This window comes from Macaca nemestrina, chromosome 3, assembly GCF_043159975.1.
Source record: "Macaca nemestrina isolate mMacNem1 chromosome 3, mMacNem.hap1, whole genome shotgun sequence".
In the NCBI taxonomy this organism is placed as follows: Eukaryota; Metazoa; Chordata; class Mammalia; order Primates; family Cercopithecidae; genus Macaca; species Macaca nemestrina.
The window spans coordinates 99,515,510-99,536,920 of NC_092127.1; the positions used below are offsets into that span (position 1 = coordinate 99,515,510).

The window sequence follows — 21,411 nt, forward strand, 5'->3', positions numbered from 1 at the left end:
CTTTCTGGTAGACATTTTGGTAGTATGTATTACTCCATTTGAATGAGCATATTATCTGAATTAACAATTTTACTTCTGGTAAATTTTGTTTTATATGCCTACTTATATAGTTATATAAAAATATTGTTATATATATGTATGTTTATATATAATGACATTTATGTATAATATTTTTGCTATATTATTTATAATATTGAAAATTTGGGGGAAAAACAAAGACCTGCAAATAAAGATGATTAATATTCTAAGACAAAATAGAATGCTATTCACATAGAAAAAACTCATGATGCAGTTTTATATTCATTGATACTGAAAAAATTTTATAAAATATTAAATTAAAAATCAATTTTATTATTAGCACATATATTGCATATATTTTGTGTTTATATGCATAAAAAAGGATGGAGAGCCATAATAAACATAAATGTTTTTGCAGTTATTTCACAGCAGAATTTGGGGGTGATTATTTGCTTTTCCTTCAATGAATACTGTATGTGATATGAATGAAACAAAAAAAGCAACACAAGCTATTTTCCTTCATACTGCACAGTTGATCAGTTTGCTGGTTATGCATCTCCCTTCTGTTTGCACTTGAATATTCTCTCAAAGGACATTTAAACTCCACAAAAGATCAACATTTGACAACTTAGTGATATTTCACTGGTAGTAAAAATGACAACAAAAGCAGAAAGAGGTAAGTACAACTTTCATGTGCATTAATTTAGATAAAAATAAAAGAAAAAATATCTTAGGAGTGGAATTTTAGAAAGAAGTGTTGTTGTGGCATCATCTTCAAATTGTCTCTGCTTCTCACCCACTTGCTGAAATATTTTGTGTTATTGAAAAGGATATTTTAATATTTTATTTAAAATAAGAATATTTCAATTACGTAAATAATTTTGTAACCATCAGCTTTGAACATTGGAACACATTCAATTGTTTTTAACAAAACATATTCAAAGCAGCAGTAGGTTGTTCTACCTTCTGAAACAGCAAAGTCATTTATTGCATTATTACGTGTGTGAATTGTGGGTATCTTTCAATGTGAAGTTTGTTCTTATCACTGGCCCTGAAGTTATTCTAAAGTGAATTATTTCAGAGAGAGAACTTCAAGATAGTAAGGCACAAAAAAATGACTTCTTTTTCTGATTTCTTTCCTCAATTACTTAATTCTTCACCTTGAGATATTTAGTTAACTACTTCAACTTCTTCTAGAATATGAGTTTTATGAACACATAGTAGGTTCTTAAAAATATTTGTTTTGTAGAAGCTTTCAGATGTTCCTGATCATCTTTTTGTCAAGATTAAATAAAATATCTGAATGCTTATCCTGTAGTAAGTGCTCAATAAATATTAATTGTTATTATAATTAGCTTAATCGCTGGCAAAATATTGTCTTTGGATATGCAGTTGTCTGTTCAGCAAGTATAGAAATTTGCTTCTTACATTAAAAAATACCATACAATAGATTATTGCCTTTAAAAATGGAAGTTAAACTCAAGATGCACTAAATACACCCTATATTAAAATTTGCCATCACCTCCCATACACAAAACATGGAGTTTTGAACAATGAAATTTAGCTGCTAAAATGTCATCTCACAATACATCCACTGAGTGAACACAATTTTTTCTATATTTGATTCCTATCTGAAATGTCTCAGGGTGATGGAGATTAAGTCAAGGGTACAATATAATTCTGTGCGAAATAACTCTTCTCCTGTCTTAGTTATATAGTTATATAGGAGACAGTAGGCATAGCGATGAAGAGCACTGACTGGATTCAAATCCTGGGTCTGCAATTACAAACTGTACGAACTTAAAGCAACCACTTTGCCTCACCAAGCCTCAGTAAACCATAAAAGCACATATACTTACCTCCCACAGTTGCATTTGTTACGATTGAATTGAATGGAGTATGTAAGCGCTTGGTACAATTACTAATTCAGAGTTAGCACTCAATAAGCAGCAGCAAGTCTTTCTATTGTTGTCCGGAATTAAAAGGAAGTCTTTGGTAATTCTGGAGTCTAAAACTTTCAAGAAATCCAGATGAAGACTTAGATTGGTATCACTCTGTATCTCTCACTATGCATAGCATTCCTCATCAAATCAATACACTTTGCTTTCTCTCATCTGCCTTCTCCTATTTTTTTTGCACCTAGCAGTCATGCTTCCCCTATATAGCTAGAGCCTTTGGGATCAGTCTGTCATCATTCAGTATGGGTCAATCTATGTCAGATGCAAGTGCCTTCCTTGTAATCAATGTAACTGACTTGTTTAAAATGAATAGAAAAATACAGTAAGTTTCCCATTAGAAGAATATATCTTAGTTCCATGGTTGACCATTGTATGGCAATAATAACATTATTGTCTTTGAGCTGAAGATTTCATATCTCTAAAACTGAGGTTATATCCACCTCAAATACTTTTGGAGAGGATTAAATAAAATCCTACATAAGTATTAAGTAAAAGGCTATGCCTACCACACAGTGGTTACTCAGTGGATGACAGTGGTTGCTTAGCTGTTGATATAAACATTATCATTATCATGATTGCTAGTGTTGTTTTTGTAGACTCAGTACTTAACAGAGCCTAGAACAGTGTTTGCATGTGAATGAGTGAATATAACTATAGTCTTACTGCTGAGCAAGTGGTATCATTTTACATCCATGAGAGAGAGCAATGTTTTCTACTGGAAATATGAATGAATATTGGTAGCATCCATAGAACACAATGGCAGCTATTTGTAGCTTCTGATGGTGATGTAACTCAGCTATGTGGCTCAAGGTACTGGTAAGCCCTTAAAATGCAGCTGGCTTAGCTCCTTTAAATAAAAATGATTAGACAAGAAAAAGTAGAAAACAGATTTATTTATAAACCATCCTACAAAGACGCAAGGTGCAGTTCTGTTTTCGTGACACACCAGCAACTCTTTAAATATTTACTGTCAACCTGGGGAATTCATGTGTAGACGGATGGCATATTTAGGCCTTTAATGTGCCATCTCAGCAGGGCCCGCTTAAGGCTGCCCATCTGGAAGATGAAACTTTACAGCCAATTTAAAAATGTTTTTTCAAGGACAGATAAACTGTTTCTAGCTGATTTTCACCAAGACATATGAAAGCAAACCTGGTGCTTTTTTATTTGGGAATTAACATTTAAACCAGAATTCATACTTCTTTTCCGGAACACCTGTAGAAAACTCCTGCATAGTCAAGACTAATTTAAATTTGGTTCTATAAAACAAGCCATACAACAATGTTGAATCAGTAGAGAGACGTATTTTCCTCTTATGGCAGCAAAAGCAGTAAAAAATCTAGTTCGAATTTTATTCTCACCTCTTCTCTTCAGACTTAATGGATAGGTATAATGTGTTAAGTCTCCGCCAATTGAATGAAATTCTTCAGAATTCTACCAAATAAATCTCTAAATGTTATGGAGCAATGTTACATTCCTCTTTGAAAGTTTTGCTTTATTGATTTGTAAAATATCTTTCAAAAGGTATGATACGATTGCTATCTCGAATCTCAAATGCCATAGTACTGGTCAGGATCAGTTCACTGAGTTAGTTGTTCACAAACACTCCTGTGATTTGAAGGATATTTTTCACTCTTCTCTCCCTCCATCCCACTCATCTTTACTCTTGTCCTTCCTTCCTCCTGCCCTCCCTCCCTCTCTCCCTTTCTTCCTTTCTTTTCTTTCCTTTCTTTCTTGGATTCTCATAAGCTAATAAAGTTGGTGTTCTAGTGTAAACCTATCTAAATATTCAACCTCCTTTCCCTCTCCTGAGAGTTCAAATTATTTTCTTCCAGAAGCTATATTTAGATTATTTCTCCACAAAATGATTTTTAAAACTCTGTATATTACTTAATATGAGGTATAAGCAGAATTCTGGGGAATTGGGGTGGGAAGGAATGGACGAGCAATAGCAGGAGCAAGAGTCATCATGAAAGCCACAGTAAAAGCGTTCAGACCACTGACAAAATCCCAACCACATTCCACAGCACAATCACAGTATTCATATGAAGTGCCCCCACCATTGTAAGAATCACTGAAAAAATACTAAAGAGCAAAATTAGTTTCTTCAAAATGATTGTCTGTAATATTCATTTTAAAATGGAGCTTAACTTTCTCCGAAGTTATCTTTTTGAGAATTAAGAAGAAGCATGTGACACAGCTCTCTTTCTCTCTCCTCTCAGTCCTCTGAATAGCACATTCTTGAAATTAGTACTGAAATGGAGTAGCCAATATAATTGGATAAAATCCAGGGCAGTAACAGCAGATAGCAAGATGTCTCTCTGAAAGTTACCTCTTTTTCAAATGAAGTCCGATATTACTTAACCAAAGAAAAGATGATTCTCTTGTTTGTGATGTCTGTTTGCAGGGTTACAGCGTCCCCATTTACTTGGCAGTTAGTACAATTAGCCAAGTTAACTGGGTAAATGGGTCTGCATTCAACTATTACCCAAGGTTTTATGTAGTTTGAAAACATTGACCATCATTAGCAGAATTCTTCCTATCCTCCTGCGCCAGTTCCTCAAATGTACTTATAATTGGAGAACCATATAATTAGGCAATGGTTACCCTTATTGGAGAACAAATTATTTGGAGAGCTATTTTCAAAGAGTTGGCATGACTAGATCCCTTTTTCTCTACATTTCTTGTGTACTATTAAAAAAATGTGTTTACAATGTTTCTCAAGTCCTTTTCTCCCACCATTGTTCTTATTATGTTTTTTATTTTATATTATTATTTGGACATTATTACAAGCCTGTAGAAACTATTTTTTTTTTCTCCATCTTAAAGTTGTGAGCTGACAATTATGAGCTTTGTAGACCAACTCTGCTTTGACCTGGGATCCTAGCACATGGGGTGAGTTCATTCATTTTCTACAGGACAGTTCCTTGAGATTTATGGATTTTTTCTAAGTAGATCAAATTTACATAAGTAAAGAACAAATTTCTATCACATTTAAGCCATTCTCCTATTAGGTGTTTTTCTTTATGCAGCTGATCTTAATTCTAACTGGTTCAGCTAGTCATCAGGGATAGACAGAAACAGACCCTACCTTCCTAGGGAGGGAACACTTGATTTAAGTCTTGAACTAGATCTTTAGCCAGATGGAGCTTGGGTTAGCAGAGGTGAGGTTGCTGTGACTTAGAAGACTGGAGAATTAAGAGCATTTTTGGGTAGAATAAATACTATGTTCAGATGTACTACAAGTACACTCAGATTTAAACATTAAAGCTTATGAAGGAGGTACCCTAATATGAATCACGGTAGTGATCTCTAGTTTCCCCTTATCCCCATCTTGCAGCAGGCTGACCTCCACGAACTGGATCAACAAGCTCCTCTGCCTCTTGTCGTTCTGGCTGGGTTCAGTCAATAGGAAGGACCAGCAGAATGTCAGAGTGAAGAAAGAGAGGGAGGTTAGGAAAAGTATTCCCTCAGCTTCTTCCCTGAAGAGCCAGTCAGGACTGGCTGCATACTGAAACCATAACAAGTCCTTTGCCAGATGCAATTAGTCAATATATTGAGACACTGGGGATTGCAGCAGAGAAAGAGTTTGATAATCAATCGTCATGCAGTCAATTGAAGAGACCAGAGGAAACCTCCAATCTGCCTCCCTGAGAGGTTTGTGGTTAGGACTTTTAAAGGGTCTGGGCAGGTGATGGGGATTGTGGGGATCACTGATTGGTTGAGAAGCGAGGGGTGAAATTGTGGGACAGGAAGACAAAACTGCATTCCTGTGCTAAGTCAGCTCTTTGGTGGGGGTCTTCAGACAGGCTGCTGTCAGCCATTCTGCGAATTCGGGATCTGAAAAACACTTTAAGCAATTCTTGGGTAAAAAGGTCCAGTGCCAGAGATTCTATCTATAGGAACAGTTAAGGATTAAGTGGTCAGCATGCTACATGACTCTCAGTTGCTCAGTAGTTTCAGGGAGGCGGGTCCAAGCGCACCCTGGTCAGTTTCTAACTATAATTCTGCCTAAAGCCTGTTGCAATTCTTGTTAACCCTATGAGACTCCCTCTACCAATGGTAGTGGCTCCTGACAGGTGACCTTCTCTCTGGGTTCCAGTGACTTCTCTGTCCCTTTGTCCCTTTAGACCTAGGGGTGGCAGTAGTATCCTGCTGTTACTAGCTGTTTAAGAAAAAAAAAAAACTATTTTGTTCTCGGTACATTCAACATGGAACACTTTTGACACAAGATGTGTGGGTTTCCCATACAAAGTAATTCTGACATTAACACCCGGTAGTTAGCACAGACCCCATAGGTTAAGGATTCAGACCCACAAGGCTGCCCAACCGTCCCCCTCCCCCGCTTCAGATGCCAACTTGAAGTGGTAGATCACCAGGTTGCCCAACATTTTGTTCAACTTGGCTACAAACTGGAGGTTCCCATGACCCCCTGCTCACTTTCCATCATTTGCTAAAGCAGCTCACAATTCAGGAAAACAGTTTACTTACAAGATTACTAGTTTATTACAAAAGATATCTTAAAGGATACAAATGAACAGCCAGGTAAAAAGATAAAAAGAATACTAGGGGGAGTTTAGAAAGGTCCCAAGCACCCTCTTGTGACTTCTCTTGCTGATACTTTTGTAAATGTCCCCTATATTAACCGCTCCTCAAATGAACCCTATTTTGATAGCTTTTTGTTTCCTAATGGACCCTGACCTATCAGAGTTCGGATCGTTTTATTCTGCTAATTTATAGCACCTATTAAAAACAGCAGGAGTAAGAATCCAGTAAAAGTACTTAGGCTTCAAAATACCTGGATGAATTTTGTGAACACGACAAGAACTTTTTTTTTTTTTTTTTTTTTTTTTTTTTTTTGAGATGGAATCTTGCTCTACAGCCCAGGCTGGAGTGCAGTGGCATGATCTCAGCTCACTGCAATCTCTGCCTCCAGGTTCCTGGTTAAGCAATTCTCCTGGCTCAGACTCCCAAGTAGCTGGGATTACAGGCACACGCCACCGTGCCCAGCTAATTTTTGTATTTTCAGTAGGGACAGGGTTTCACCATGTTGGCCAGGCTGGTCTTGAACTCCTGACATCATGATCCGCCTGTCTCAGCCTACCAAAGTGCTGGGATTACAGGTGTAAGCCACTGCGCCCAGCCAGAAAGAACTTTTTGAGAATTATTGAAATCACCCTCTCAGTTAAGGAAGCTGTGAGAAACCGTATCTTCCAAGTTCTCCTTCTCCTGGTGCACTCCAGTGTACAAACACATGCTGTCCGTGATGGAGCCTCATTTTATGCTGTTAGAAGACTTACTGTTGAGTCCCTGCTATTATTCAGTTTGTTTCAAGAACTAAGTCTTAACCAAATGGTTTCTACAAAGACTGCTTTCTTCCTTTATCCTCCCCCAACCCATCTGCTCTGAAATTGCTTGCTGAATAAAAACTTTACTTGTTAACTCTTGAAGTGGCTTTTCTTCTCTTTGCTCAGAACAGTAGCTGTATTTTTGTTTTCATCTTCTCCCATGTTGCTAAAGAGAAGGATTTCTCCTTTTATTTTAGGAAGAATCATTACATTCTTGTAAACAGAGTCAAAAACAGATTTTTCTGTTGTTCAGTAACTCCACAAATCTCATGAATATCACTTGAAGGCTACATCCACTGATAGTAGCCGCAGAGGTAGCTTAGGGTTACGTCACATACAATAGACAATGGCACTGAAGCAGAAGAGAGGATATCAGTGTCAAAGAAATATACTGATGGTGTTTAGCTAAAGATTCAAATGGGTATGAGGAATCATAGAAGATGAAGAGGGAGAGGTAGGAAGGTGATTTTACGCACATTCCTGACTTACACATTCTTCACTGACTGATATCCCACAGCAGTGACCTAACTCAGAAGACTCTTTTATATGGAAAGCAACAGTATCAAAGATTTACAGGGCACCCACATACAACAAAATACCAAAACAAAAAGGATAAACAAGAATCTGATTAGTGATATATTGAAAATTATAGGGGAAGACATGGGATGATCTTTTTTCTCCCCATTGTAAAACGTTATGGCAAACATCCCTATAATGTAAAACGGGCTAACAAGGGAAAAGTAAACCAAATTCATTACTATTACATGCACAAGTGTTGACGGAAGCCAGACAAAAATGTGAACTTGAAGGGGAGACAGATGATTGGGCTTAAATATTCTCTTCATGGAAGAGAGATGTATAAACCTGGGAAGTGGGAGACAAACCTTATGGGAAGGTGAGGGACAGGGCTGCATAGGAGCAAAGGTACTCTAAATATGTAGATAGAGTTCCCCAGGTAAATTCTTGGAGCTGCCCTCAGAAGAACAGATAAAAAGTCTCTGGGGTGTGGTTTTCACTCAGAGTCTCTTCTCTGGTGGTTGCTCTTTTCTGGTTAGCTGATCAGATCCCTAGGGAAGAAGTCTCAAGACAACTGCATTTGTTTTGGAAAGAAGCTTTCTTGGTCAGAGAAGTAGATTCCAGAAAGTCCTTCCTTGTGCTTGGGGAGAAGGGAAGAGATGAGACAAGGTTAGAAGAACTTGATTCTGTGGCAACTTCCAAGGCCTTTCAGCCTGTCAAATTGCCAGTCTTTGGGGAATAGAGTTCTGAGCCCCAACAGAACTTACTGTGTGCCAGAAAGGATGAAGAAATGTATTACCTTGGCTTGTTCTGACATTGTGTAGTTTCTCTTTTAATCCTTAAAACCACTTGAAAAATTCTTTTTTATGTCTATCAATAAATATTGATGTTATTTCTTCAAAAATAGTTTTATTTATGAATAAATAAATACAATTTATTTGTTGCTTCAAATTGTTTTGATGAAATGTGATTTCTTTTGAAAAAACAAATCAGTACTCAAAGGTTTATTTTCCATTCTGCTGTTCTCATTTTGTTAGCCAGCTCTTATCATGGACTCAAAATGGGTATAGCAGTACAGGCATAAACAGCAATGTCCAGAAGTGAAAAAAGAGGGAAAATAAAAGAAATCCTTGTGTATCATTTAAGATCTAAAAAATCTTTTTCCGAATCCCCAGCCATCTCCTTATGTTTCTTTGGAGAATTAGGTCTCCAATGGCCTGAATTAGGTCACATGCTACTTCTTAACCCATTCTGATCAGTAGGCAATGGAATTACCAACATTGGCTTAGTCAAGCCATAATTATCTAATAAACATAATGGGTTATCAAGATCTCTGCCCTGTAGCAAAGGCCAGCCTTTCTCAAAGCATACCTTCAGGGAAAGGAATACTAACACCTGAAAACAGAAGAGTTTCATTAGAAAGAAAAGGGAAATAGCCTTTAAGCAGACAATCACCAATGTCTATAAGAGTGACTGAAAAATCAAAAAGACTATGTAAATGCAAAGGACTATAACTGAGAGAAGAAAAAACTATAATGGAAGGATTTTAAGTAATAACTGTGTTACAGGAAAGGAGCCTCAATCCAGACTCCAAGAGAGAGTTCTTGGATCTTGAGCAAGAAAGAATCCATGGTGAATCTGTAGTGCAAAGTAAAAGCAAGTTTATTAAGAGAGTAAAGTATTGAAAGAACAGCTACTCCATAGACAAGAGTAGGGTGTTCCCGCAAGTAAGAGGAGGAACACGTCCACCATGGGCACAATGCTTGTTTATACGGGGAGATGTGCTCTGCTACAAGAGTTTGTGATAAAGGATTAATTTTCTTAATCACTATATTTTCAAGAATCGATATTATTATCTTTAAAGCAAAATAAGAATACATTTGTTCTTCAGATATGGAGATATCTGGACACTCCCAAGTCTGGATCTGTTTAATAAACATTATTAATTTGTTCCCTTACCTGTAAACGTCTAGAGGCTAGGAATGCCAAATTTTCCGGGAATGCAGCCCAGCGGGTCTCAGCCTCATTTTCCTAGCCCTCATTCAAAATGGAGTCACTCTGGTTTGAACACCTCTGACAATTGGGTAGAGGAATATTTTTTTTTTTTTTTTTTTTTTTATTCCTGGAGAATGACTTTGCTCATTCCCTGGAGAAAGTCTTTGTATAAGCAGCATTTTATCTTTTTTGGAAAAGGAAGGAAGGAAGGAAGGAAGGAAGGAAGGAAGGAAGGAAGGAAGGAAGGAAGGAAGGAAGGAAGGAAGGAAGGAAGGAAGGGGAAGGGAAGGGAAGGGAAGGAAAGGGAAAAGATGGTAGCTAGAGAATATTTATGTCCTACATCAAGGAAGAATTGAATTTATTGAATTTAGTTTTATTTAATTTCTTGTCCTGAAAGATAATCTGCAACTCATCCAACCATGGGTCAAAGTATAATCCAATTTTCCCACTGAGCTGATTGACAAATTCTTATCTTAACAAGATTAAGACTTTAAAGCAGTAACTTCTCTGATGTTTCAAAAAGCAATAGCTTTTTACTGATTTTCTTGCACATTTGACCGCTGCTTGTCTTGTTAAGATGCCATTTGTTCTTTAAAAATCTTTATCGTCTTTATATTCCCAGTCTTTTTTCTTTATCAGTGGCAATAGTGCTTTCCATTTGCCCTTTAGCAGACTGAAAGGTGAGGGCAGCTGTCCAAAACATCTGAAACACCTCTAAGACACCTTAAATATTATAGGAAAATGTGTAGCATAGGGCTGTCCTGGCAGCAGAACTATGAATCCTAAGCCCAAATTCAAGAATATAGTATAGTATACTGTAAGCAGAGAAGAATTTTAGATGTGACTATAGTATGCTATAAGAAAATCCTATATGTGAGTATGAACTTCTACCTTTATCCAAAAAAGTAAATGTCTAATAAAAACTGTTTTCCTTCATTTATCTTTTAGTGAGTAGCCTGTAGGGGGCTTGACCTTCTCAAAGACCTTCCCAAGAGCCTTTTCGGTATGTGTGAGTATCAGTCAATTTATAGATCCATCTCCAAATAAGGGAGCCTGGGTTCTCTGGAGAGTTGGCCCAGTTCTGAAAGGAAAGCTTAAAGTAGCCTGTCTGCTTATGAGTAGAGGTTATCTAATATTAGCTTCTGTGTGATGGAAAACAAATTGCCTTAACTATTAATCACTGCATAATAGACTGACCTCATGATACAGAAAGGATTTTAAATTAGTAATAGCTTTATTTGGGGAAAATGCTCAAATGCATTTCATGCAGATTAATCAGGTTTTCAATTATTCTTTTCAATTCTTCCAGAAAAAAAAAATCTGATTTTCAAAATTTCTAATTTAATTATCAGCTTCAGAAAATGTAAATGATCACTTGCATTGTAATCAGTTTAATGCCAGCAGTGGTAAAACTATGAGTGTTGCTCAAAATCTAAGGAAATGTCTCTAATCAGACATAACTATAGTATATATAATATACTATCAGTATAGGAAGACCCTATATGTGAATATAATATAATCCTTCAAACCAGATATAATCATCCTGCCTAAGATAAAGTAAGTTTTTGAAAAAACAGGGCCTGAAAAAGATGTTCTGGTCTGCTAACTGGCACCTGAAGGAGAAGAGTAATTTTATTAAATATGTGCAGTAAGTCAGATTGCCTGGGTTAAAATCCCAGTTCCATAATTTTTTGGCCATGTGATTTTAAAAGGTTCTTCAAAGTCTGTGTTTTAGTATCTTCATTTGTAAAATGGTAATGATAGTAATAATAATGACAGAATTGGTTCATTGTAACCATTAAATTAAGTAGCATAAATAAAGTACTTTGGTGAGCACATGGCTCAGTGTTAGAAATTATTAGTATGATATCACTATCTCTTTTAAGTTGAAGAACTTTCTTCAATATAATTTTTATCATTTTTAATAGGATTAGAGGCAACCTGATTCAGAAATTTCTTTACATTCTTTGCCTGGTATAGCCAAACATTCATTGCTTTACGGGAACTAGAAAGCAGTGAATTAGTGCATTCTATCAGTAAGTTTTATTAAGGTCCTGGAAGGAGGCAGACCTTATCCTAGACATTAAGCAGAAATGATGAAAGACACACAAAAAAACCAAAGATGCACTTCGCATGCAAAGAATTTACAGTTTGATCAATGTAATCAACACACAAGAAAATAATCAACAATAAACTAGAATTAGAAATTACTCACACGTTATGCATATCCGTAATATTGCATCACCTCCATGATGTAATAATTATTAGTTGATAACTCTCTCCCTGTGAGATTAGAAGTTTTTTGAAAGCAGCTATGATCCTGCTCGTCAGAGGTCTAGGTATGGTACCATGCACTCTATAAGCGTGAATATTTGAGAATAAAGAAACTGCAGCAGTCAGGGGAGTGATCACAGTTACATGAGTGGAAAGAAACTGGAATGAAAGAAAAAGGAATTGAGGCTGCTGAGATAATTGGCTCTCCCACTAATTACCTATGGATTTGAACCTGTGAAATGAAAAGATTAATCTAGAATCTAGATTAGTATTATTCCAAGTTTTTTTTTTTTTCATTTTTAAATAGGGCAAAAACATTCTTCAAAGGAAATCTTTTGAGTAAAAGCCAACAAGACTAGAGGACCACAAACAGCCTTGGGATTGCAGAGACATCACCTGGATGAATCAATGTTTTAAGCTGAGTCCTGACGGACAAATGGGAGTTACCCGGGAAAAGAATGTGAACATAAGAGAAGATTGTTCCAGAAGCTAGAAAGAGCATGGCATTAAAATCCATAAATTTTGGTTGAATTCAAGAGTGCAAAGAGGAAATGGAAAGAAATGGGGCTTAAAAAGTAAGCAAAGGCCAGATCATAAAGGTCCATAGAAACTATGTTAAGAAGTTTTGGACTTTATCCTTATGGCAGTGGGTAACTATTAAAGAGTTTTAAAGAAGAGAGCAATCTCAAATTTGTTCTTCAGAAAAATCATTCTGGCTCTAATGCTAAGAAGGAATGTAAGACAAGCAGCATTAAGGCAAAGATGTCATTTAGGAAATTGTTGCAGTAATTTTAGGAAGAGAAGTCAGAAGTTTAAGCCAAAAAGGTGACATGAAATCCCTTATTCCCTGATTCACTCGCCTCTTTTCAACTTCATTATAGCGCTGATACCACAGTCCTGGCTAAATCTAACTCTTTTCTAACTCCATTCCTGTACTTAAGAAATTAGATGTAGCTGGGAAAAAACAAACAACTAAGCTGATAGATCTCATTTTAAATTCATGAAAATAGCTACCTATAGGCCCTTAAAATGCTGCTCAATAATCATATTCTACATCCCCTGTGTCCATTCAGTCTTCCATTGTCCTAAAAAATATATATACATTTTATGATTTCTCTCCTCTCTGAAAATCCCCAATACCTCTTTCCCCATTCTCACTCTCAGCTTATGACCTTCCTTCTTACTTCACGAAGAAACTTGGAGCAATCATAGGTGCCTTCCGCAGATTCCCACCATGACATCTAGCCACCTACCTATCAGGACCTGCCACCCTCCCTTCTATCCAGCTACTTCAAGTGACGTGTCCATGCTTCTATCCAAAGCCCATCCCTCTACTGCATCCCATCTCCTCTCACCTCCTTTAGGGTGTCACTTTAGTAGCTCTCCCCACTCTCCTTCATCAGTAACTTTTTAGTCATTACCAAATATTCTTACCATCACTGAAATATAATGTTATTTCTCCCATCTTAGAGAAAACTTTTCATTACTCCACCCATTTCACCAGCTCCCGTTTCTTTGCCCCTTTTTGCAATAAACCTCTTGAAAGGTCTATCTATTTTTCCAATTTCTCTCTTCTCTTTTCTATAAACCCATGGCAATCAGACTTTTGCTCCCACCACATCAGGGAAATCATTGTTACCAAAGTCATCAAGGATCTTGTTACTTCTTAGATGTAGGTCCTGCTTTTGCTTAATGTATCAGTAGTATTTCAGTCAGTCATTCTGTCCTCCTATAAGTGATTGACTTGGCTCTGAGGATAACATATTCTCTTGGTTTCTTTTATTGTTGTTGTTTGTTGTTGTTGTTGTTTGAGACAGAGTTTCTCTCTATCGCCGAGGCTGGAGTGCAGTGGCACAATCTCAGCTCACTGCAAACTCTGCCTCCCGGGTTCACGCCATTCGCCTGCCTCAGCCTCCCGAGTAGCTGGGACTACAGGCGCCCGCCAACTCACCCGGCTAATTTTTTTGTGTTTTTAATAGAGACGGGGTTTCACCATGTTAGCCAGGATGGTCTCAATCTTCTGACCTCGTGATCCACCCACCTCGGCCTCCCAAAGCGCTGGGATTACAGGTGTGATATTCTCTTGGTTATTTATCCTACCTCATTGATTACTCTTTCTTGGTTTCCACTTGTGGTTTTTCTTCTCTCAACCTTTTAATATTAAAGTGTTATAATTCTCAAATTCTGGGCCTTCTTTCTTCTCTATCTACTATGAAAGTTGTCAGAATCAAAATGGAATCACTTGTATTAAAAGCTCTGACAAATGAAGCTGGGGAAAACCATGAAGAGAGGCTTCTCATGCATGAATGTCTGATAACAAGAACTATCACAAAAGACTTAAAAATGACAACCTTGCATAAAGGCCATCTCAACCTCATACGAAAAGTATTTCTGCAAGAATATCTGCCCAGCAACTGCCTGTCCAATCTCCAACTGTCACAACCCTTGTTATTGATCCTTGTAGTCCAGGATAGTTATCTCAAAACAATTATGCAATCTTCCTTATTTTTTTTAAACTTTGTCTTTATCACCCAGAATAGCCACATAGTTTACTATGGCACACACATTCCCATTTTGATGCTCGTACCCAAATAAATATTATTTTCTTTTAAAGAGCTTCTTTTTGTCTGTTATTTGGTTTGACACTATACTTCCATGGTAATTGTATCCAAACCTATAAGTTTAAATACCCTCTATATGCTATCAGCCCAGTCCTCTATTAAGAATATCATAGCTAAACCCAGAGTATCTTATCAAATGGTCACAGTAATTGATTTAGGGGTAAGTATATAGTGTAAGCTAGTTCAATAACAATGAGCCTTAATACTTGCTCTGGGAATTCTAGTGCATAGATTCACATGTTCTTCACTGGACATAACGATTTGGAGCTTGAAACTGCTGTAGTCAATATATGCCAAGAGGCCCACTATATGCCTGTTTTTGGAGTCAAAATAGGAAGGAACCAGATTCTAGAAGTGGATTCTGATGACCTTGTTTGAGTCCTGAGTGAAGCCACACCTTAAACCAGATCAATTCTTGGAATATTCAGTTTCATGACAGTAAAATTATTGTTTTTAGTTGAGATTTCTGTTGCTCACAACACATACATCCTATCTGATATACATCCACATGAGTTAGATATTTTTACCTCTAATTCATATTAGGTTTGTGCAAAGGTAATTGTGGTTTTTGCATTACTATTAATGCAATAGGAAAACCATACTAATGGTTTAATGCAAGAGAAAAAACCATGCTAACATGCCTATATAATTTTCCCAAAGTCAATCATCTAGCAAATGCTGGCATCAGGTTGATCCAATAGTCATATTTTAGCCTCCACATTCATAGCTACAACTCCTTCTGAGTGGGAGTTTCGAGATACTGGAATGGACAACATTCTATATGTGTCCCTTTAAAGTGTCCTGTGTGTGTGTGTGTGTGAGTGTGTGTATACTCTCACTCTAACTACTAAAGTAGAACATTAAACAAGTAGTCATATTTCCTAAAAAAATAAAACAAAGAAATGATTCTCATTTATTATTTAGCCGCACTCCTGGGAATATCCTGAGAATCAACTTTACTCTTTGGTCTGTGTCCTCAACTTTAATTCTGTTCTTCATAGAACAATGAACATAGTACTCTCACCTATGGATTTGGTGTTCTTATATTTTCAGATCTGTATCCAGTAAACAAGAATCTGCTTTTGTAATGTCTAAATTTTATACAACAGATTTATTTTCCTACCACTAAAATGTTAGTGTAAGTGAGCAGGTCAGTGAAATGCACACAGAATGAGTAATCTGGGAGGCTTGGGTTCAAATACTGATTCTTATGACATTGGGCAAGTTTTTTAGTTCACTGGAGCCCTTTTCTCCTTCATAAAGAGTGAAACACAAAGGCCTACCTTCTAGGACTGTGGTTATGATTAAATGAGACAACAAATGCCTGACATATAATGGACCTTGAACAAATCATAGTGTCTTTTTCTTCTTTAATTTTCAAAATTCTATTGCAATATAAATCTCTGTATTAGTAAAGAAGATCCCCAAGTGTCATTTCAAAGCATATTTGTTTCAATAAGTGTCTATCTTAACAACTATGGTATGCTGCATCACAAGATGTACCCTCCTCCCCTCACCCCTTTTTAATAAGACATTAGCCCTGCTGACAGGAAGCACTGGAGTGTGCCAATGCAGAGCCATGGGAATGGCTCAATAATGTCCTGGGCAGAGGGAGAAGTCAGTCTGGCATTCAAAATTGTCCCAGAGGTGACACAAGGATGGATTAGCAATATTGCCCCCACTGACATTATATGGATGTGCCCTGACCACTCTGTAGCTGAAAAAAGTCCGCTCCAAACTTCCCACTACAGAGAATTCAATTTGACATTGTTTAGCATCCTACAGAGTGAATGGGGAACTTATTGCATTTGCTGTCTTATCTCAGAATGGAAATGTTTTTCTTTAAGAATTCTCAGAAGGGAGTGATTCTTTGATAATTGAACTCCCTGTGGTTTTGGTCAAGTGGAAACAGTGCACAGAGGCTTCAAAGAAATAAAAGCTGTGAGCACAGAGCAGAAGCTTTTCTGGCGGTGATGAGAAGAGGCATCTCTTTGACCCTTTAAGTAATGAAAGCCAATCATTTAGAAAAAGCCCAGGCTGAAGTCCCTAAAGAGAGCCAAGAAAGGAGTGAGCAGAGCCTCATGTGGGAGAACTTGCTCTACATTTGAGGGCCCTCCCAAAATGGTTTCTTTTCAGTGTGATGATTTTGTTCACAAGAAATATTATGTAAATTCGAAGTTAGAAGCAAATGAAGTTAAGTCATATAAGAAAAATTGTTCAGGCTGAAAGGATTGCTTCAATTCAGCAAAAGGGAGAAACATCTTAAAAGACTACATGGATAATTAGGTAGCAGTAGACGTTGCCTACAGGAGGACTGATCTTTAGTGAAGACAAAATACAGTTCCACTGCAGAAATTCCTACAAAAATCAAAACACAGGCAAACAGACCTGGGGGGGTAGTTGTGCTTATCTTTAGTTTTGTTATAGCTGTGTCTGCTTCTCTTTATCACAAGATTAACCTGCATAGTTCTTAGAACAAAAACCAGTAGTATCTACCAAGTGCTGGAATGGAACCAGAGTCACAAGCAAAACTAATATTTTTCTTCTGCTGAATAAGGGTGAGAAAGTCTGACATAAATCTCACTGGCTTTGTCTACCTGGTATTATAAATCTATTTCATTAGATTGCCACAATTAGGTTTTTCACAAAGATTAGCCATTTATCCATAGTGCCAAACCATTAATCTTTTCCTCATTCTGAAATTATTAGTGATATTTTATCAGAAAGATATAGTTTTACTTCTAGGGATATACTCACATTTTCTTCACTTTTATATTCTTTTTATTTCAAAAAGAAGTGAGAAGTGGCCCATTGCTACCATATAACATAATATGTTATGCCTTAATAACCCTTTGAAATGTCATGATCCCCACAGCAGTAGTAGTTTGGCATCCCTGAAGGCGTGGTAAGAGCTTATACTGCTTGAAGAGCAGTGAACTGTATTTTAGTCCGATTTTCTGAAAGTAGATGAAATATTTAGCAACTGATCTGAAAAGAGCTGCTGTTCCTAATAACTACAGCTCCCAGGAGGGAGTCAAGTCATGCTCCGGGCTCTATTGCTAAGGAATTTCATAAGGGTCAGAGCTATATCAATCAACCAACCTGAAAATAGCTATTGAATGGTACATCATCATCATAATCAACAGATATTTTTATTTGCCTCACTAGGAACAGGGTACCCTTTTAGGTAACAGGGCGACAAAATGGCTCAAGAACCTAATATCTAGTTTCAAAAATCTTCATTTCTACTCATTTCAGTGGTAACTTCTGTGCCAGAAAAGTATACTTTTTTTTTTCAGGCAGCCATCATTAAATTTATGGAAAATTAAATGAGAAAAAATGTATACTTTAAAAGTGTTTTTTCGGGAATACTACATATCAATTCTATGAAGGTAAGCAACAAGGCCTGCGACTTTCATCATTTCAACACCATTAGATTAGGAATAAAGTGAATAACCAGCATTAATTTGCATTTATTGTATTTCTATTACCACAGTACATTTACTGGCAACTAATCAATCATTGTTTACATTTTAAGGTAAACATACGACTCTCACAACAATTTGAACTATGTGAAGAAAAGAATAGATATTAAAAATTGCACTAGGACTAGAAATAGAGATATTTAATCACCCACTTAACATATGCCTGGAATAAGAGGCAGGGTGAACAGTTGTACTATTCTTTGTAATGCAAACTCCAATTCAAAAGCTAATTTTGCCTTTCATCTTGGAGAAGACAGCATTATTCCCTTCACGTGCACAAGCACACACTAAGCATCCAAATCAGAATGGGCCCCATCATATTACACAGAGCACAATTTGCAGCAGCTAATAAGAAAAACCTGCAGCCAAACTCCTGGCTACCAGACCAGAAAACATGAGTCATATGCTTCTTCAAGCAGCTCCAATCTAGTAATTATTTAACCTTTGCTAGCTGAACCAGAGCAACAAAGGTATTTCTGGAACTTAAAAAGTAAGACTGAATTTTGTTTTATTCATTAGTATTCCCAAGTGCTTCAAGATGATACTTAAATAGAAATGACCACAGCTAACCTTTATTGAGCATTTACTGTGTGGGAGATACCTAGAGAAGCACTTTACATATATTGTCTTGTTTAATCCTTACCACAAACCTATGAGATAGATAACCTTATTAAGCAAAACAAGCTTAGATAATTTTCATAAGGTCACGTATCTAATAAAGAGATGGAGCTGTAAACTCAGGCAATGGCCAACCTTTTAAACTCTGCCTCATAAAGCTACTCAGATGAGTAGGCAATAAGTAAGTTCCAAGTAGAAAAAGTAATTCTGCTTTATGTAAGAATTCTGCTTCCATACCTGAAGCTTCCTGCATTTAGATTCGCTCCAATATTGTCTTTGCTAAAATTCAAACAGGTACCTGGAATGGATAAGCATGTTCACCAATTTGTACCAATGAGCCTAATTCTCAGAGTCCAATGCACTGAAAACAGGCAAGTATCTTAAATAAGAAAGAGCATAGGTAGTGTCCTGAGAATGTTGGCCCCTGAACAGGGACATTCAAAAGAGCGAGATCCTTGGGCTTAGGGACAGCCTGAAACCACTGGACTTGAAGCAAAAGCAGAGGATATGGCTAGAGGAGATGAGAAATGGAAAGGAAGCTGCAGGTGGAATACTGCAGTAAGACAGATTAAAATCAACCTCCGGGTTTTCCTTAGAATAAACATTCTTCATGGGTCAGTTAAAGGCATAGCATTGCCACCTGGTATCCCATTCATGGGCAAGTCAACACAAGACTTTTGTAAGAATTCAGCAATCTCACCACTGGGCATTTATCCAAAATAAAGGAAATCATTATATGACAGAGACATCTGCACCCCTATGTTTATTGCAGCACTATTCACAATAGCCAAGATACGGATTCAACCTAGGTGCCCAACAACAGATGAATGAAAAAGAAAATGTGGTATACATACACAATGAAATACTAGACGTAAAAAAGAATGAAATCCTGTCATATGCAGCAACATAGATGGAACTGGAGGACATCATGTTAAGTGAGATAAACCAGGGACAGAAAGTTAAACACTGCCAGTTCTCATTCATATATGGAAGCTAAGAAAAGTTGATCTCATAGAAGTAAAAATTAGAACAGAGGATACTAGAGACTGGGAAGAGTCGACAGAAGGGGAAGACAGGGAAAGATTTGGTAAAGGGTACAAAATTATAGCTAGATAGGAGAAGTAATTCTAGTTTTCTATAGCACTATAGGATGACTATAGTAAACAATACTATATAGTTTCAAATACCTAGAAGGAGAATATGGAATGTTTCTAACACAAAGAAATGTAAAATGTTTGAGATTACGGATATGCTAATTACCCTTATCTGATCACTATACATGTATCATAACATCCTTATGTACCCCATAAATACGTACAACTATTATTTGTCAATTAAAAAATTAAAGTAACTACTACAATGGAAAAAAAGACATATAAAGAATTCTACTCCATTATTTTTTATAATATGAAATTCATACTTGTAACAACTTCTACTTTGAAATATTGACAGTTTATCAAAGGAAGAAGGCATGACATTTAGTAATTACTTATTAAATTAAATTTAAAAATTGTTTTCAAATTATCCCACATTAATTAAATTAATATCTCATATGTTTTCCTAAAACAAAATATGAAAATGTCAAATGAAAGCAATCTTTTTCATTATCAACTCCTTTTGCTCACATGAAGACAATGTGTGCTTCTCACATGGCCGTAGTCTAAGATGTTTTTTACATGATGAGATGCGTTTACTAACTTACAGCTTATTAGATCTGTCTTGCAAATTGGCTTTCTGACCTAGCCAACTTTTATTTACACTAATGATGATATTCAGATTATGCAACGATATAAACAGGGTTGTGTCTCTCTTGCAGTATTAACACTATTCTCTCTTTAAATTTATTTTCACAAAATGACTTTTAAAGTTGTTTATATTGAGGCATATTGCTAATTCAGTCTTTCTCTCATTTTTAACATAAGAAACTCCTATGAATTATTTATGAAGTTTGCACAACAGTAGTGTCCTGTAATTGGTTAATAATTACACATGCAGGCACTGTGGCTCATGCCTGCAATCCCAGAACTTTGGAAGGCTGAGGTGGGTGGATCACTTCAGCCCAGGAGTTAGAGACCAGCCTGGGCAACAGCAAAACCCTGTCCCTACAAAAAAATAAAAAAATAAAAATTAGCCAGGTGTGGTGGTGTATACCTGTAATCCCAGCTCCTGGGGAAGCAGAGGGGGGAGGATCATTTGAGCCTGGAGATGTAGGCTGCAGTGAACCAAGATCACATCACCGCACCCAAGGGAGACCCTGTCTCGAAAAAACAAAAACAAAAACAAAACCACACAATGAAACATTTCGAATGATTCATAAACATTTCATCTTCTGAATATGAAAAATGAAGCACAAGGAATTGTATGCATTCTTGAATCTAAAACTATAACTATTTCTGTAGAAAAATAAAATACCACATGGCATAATGAAAAGAGTTTGGACTTTGATGTACAAACCCAGGTTCAAAATATGCTTCTCTTTCTTAAACAGCAGGTATAATGAAGAAGTGAACTCAAGAGGATATAATCACAAGCAACCATCCATTCTCCCATTGACCCTTCAAATCCTCTCACTGGGCTA

At 36.7% G+C, this 21,411-nt stretch overlaps 1 long non-coding RNA gene across 2 annotated transcripts; it reads left to right on the plus strand.

Annotated features, from left to right (window-relative positions):
• The first annotated feature begins 399 nt into the window (after positions 1-399).
• LOC105479625 (uncharacterized) lies at positions 400-13,727 on the plus strand. 2 transcript variants are annotated; one of them, XR_986001.3, is made up of 3 exons: positions 400-694; positions 10,784-10,844; positions 12,417-13,727. It is a non-coding gene; the product is annotated as an uncharacterized lncRNA (long non-coding RNA). The 2 variants fall into 2 exon arrangements; XR_011620571.1 differs by having other exon boundaries at positions 10,784-10,838.
• The last annotated feature ends 7,684 nt before the right edge of the window (positions 13,728-21,411 follow it).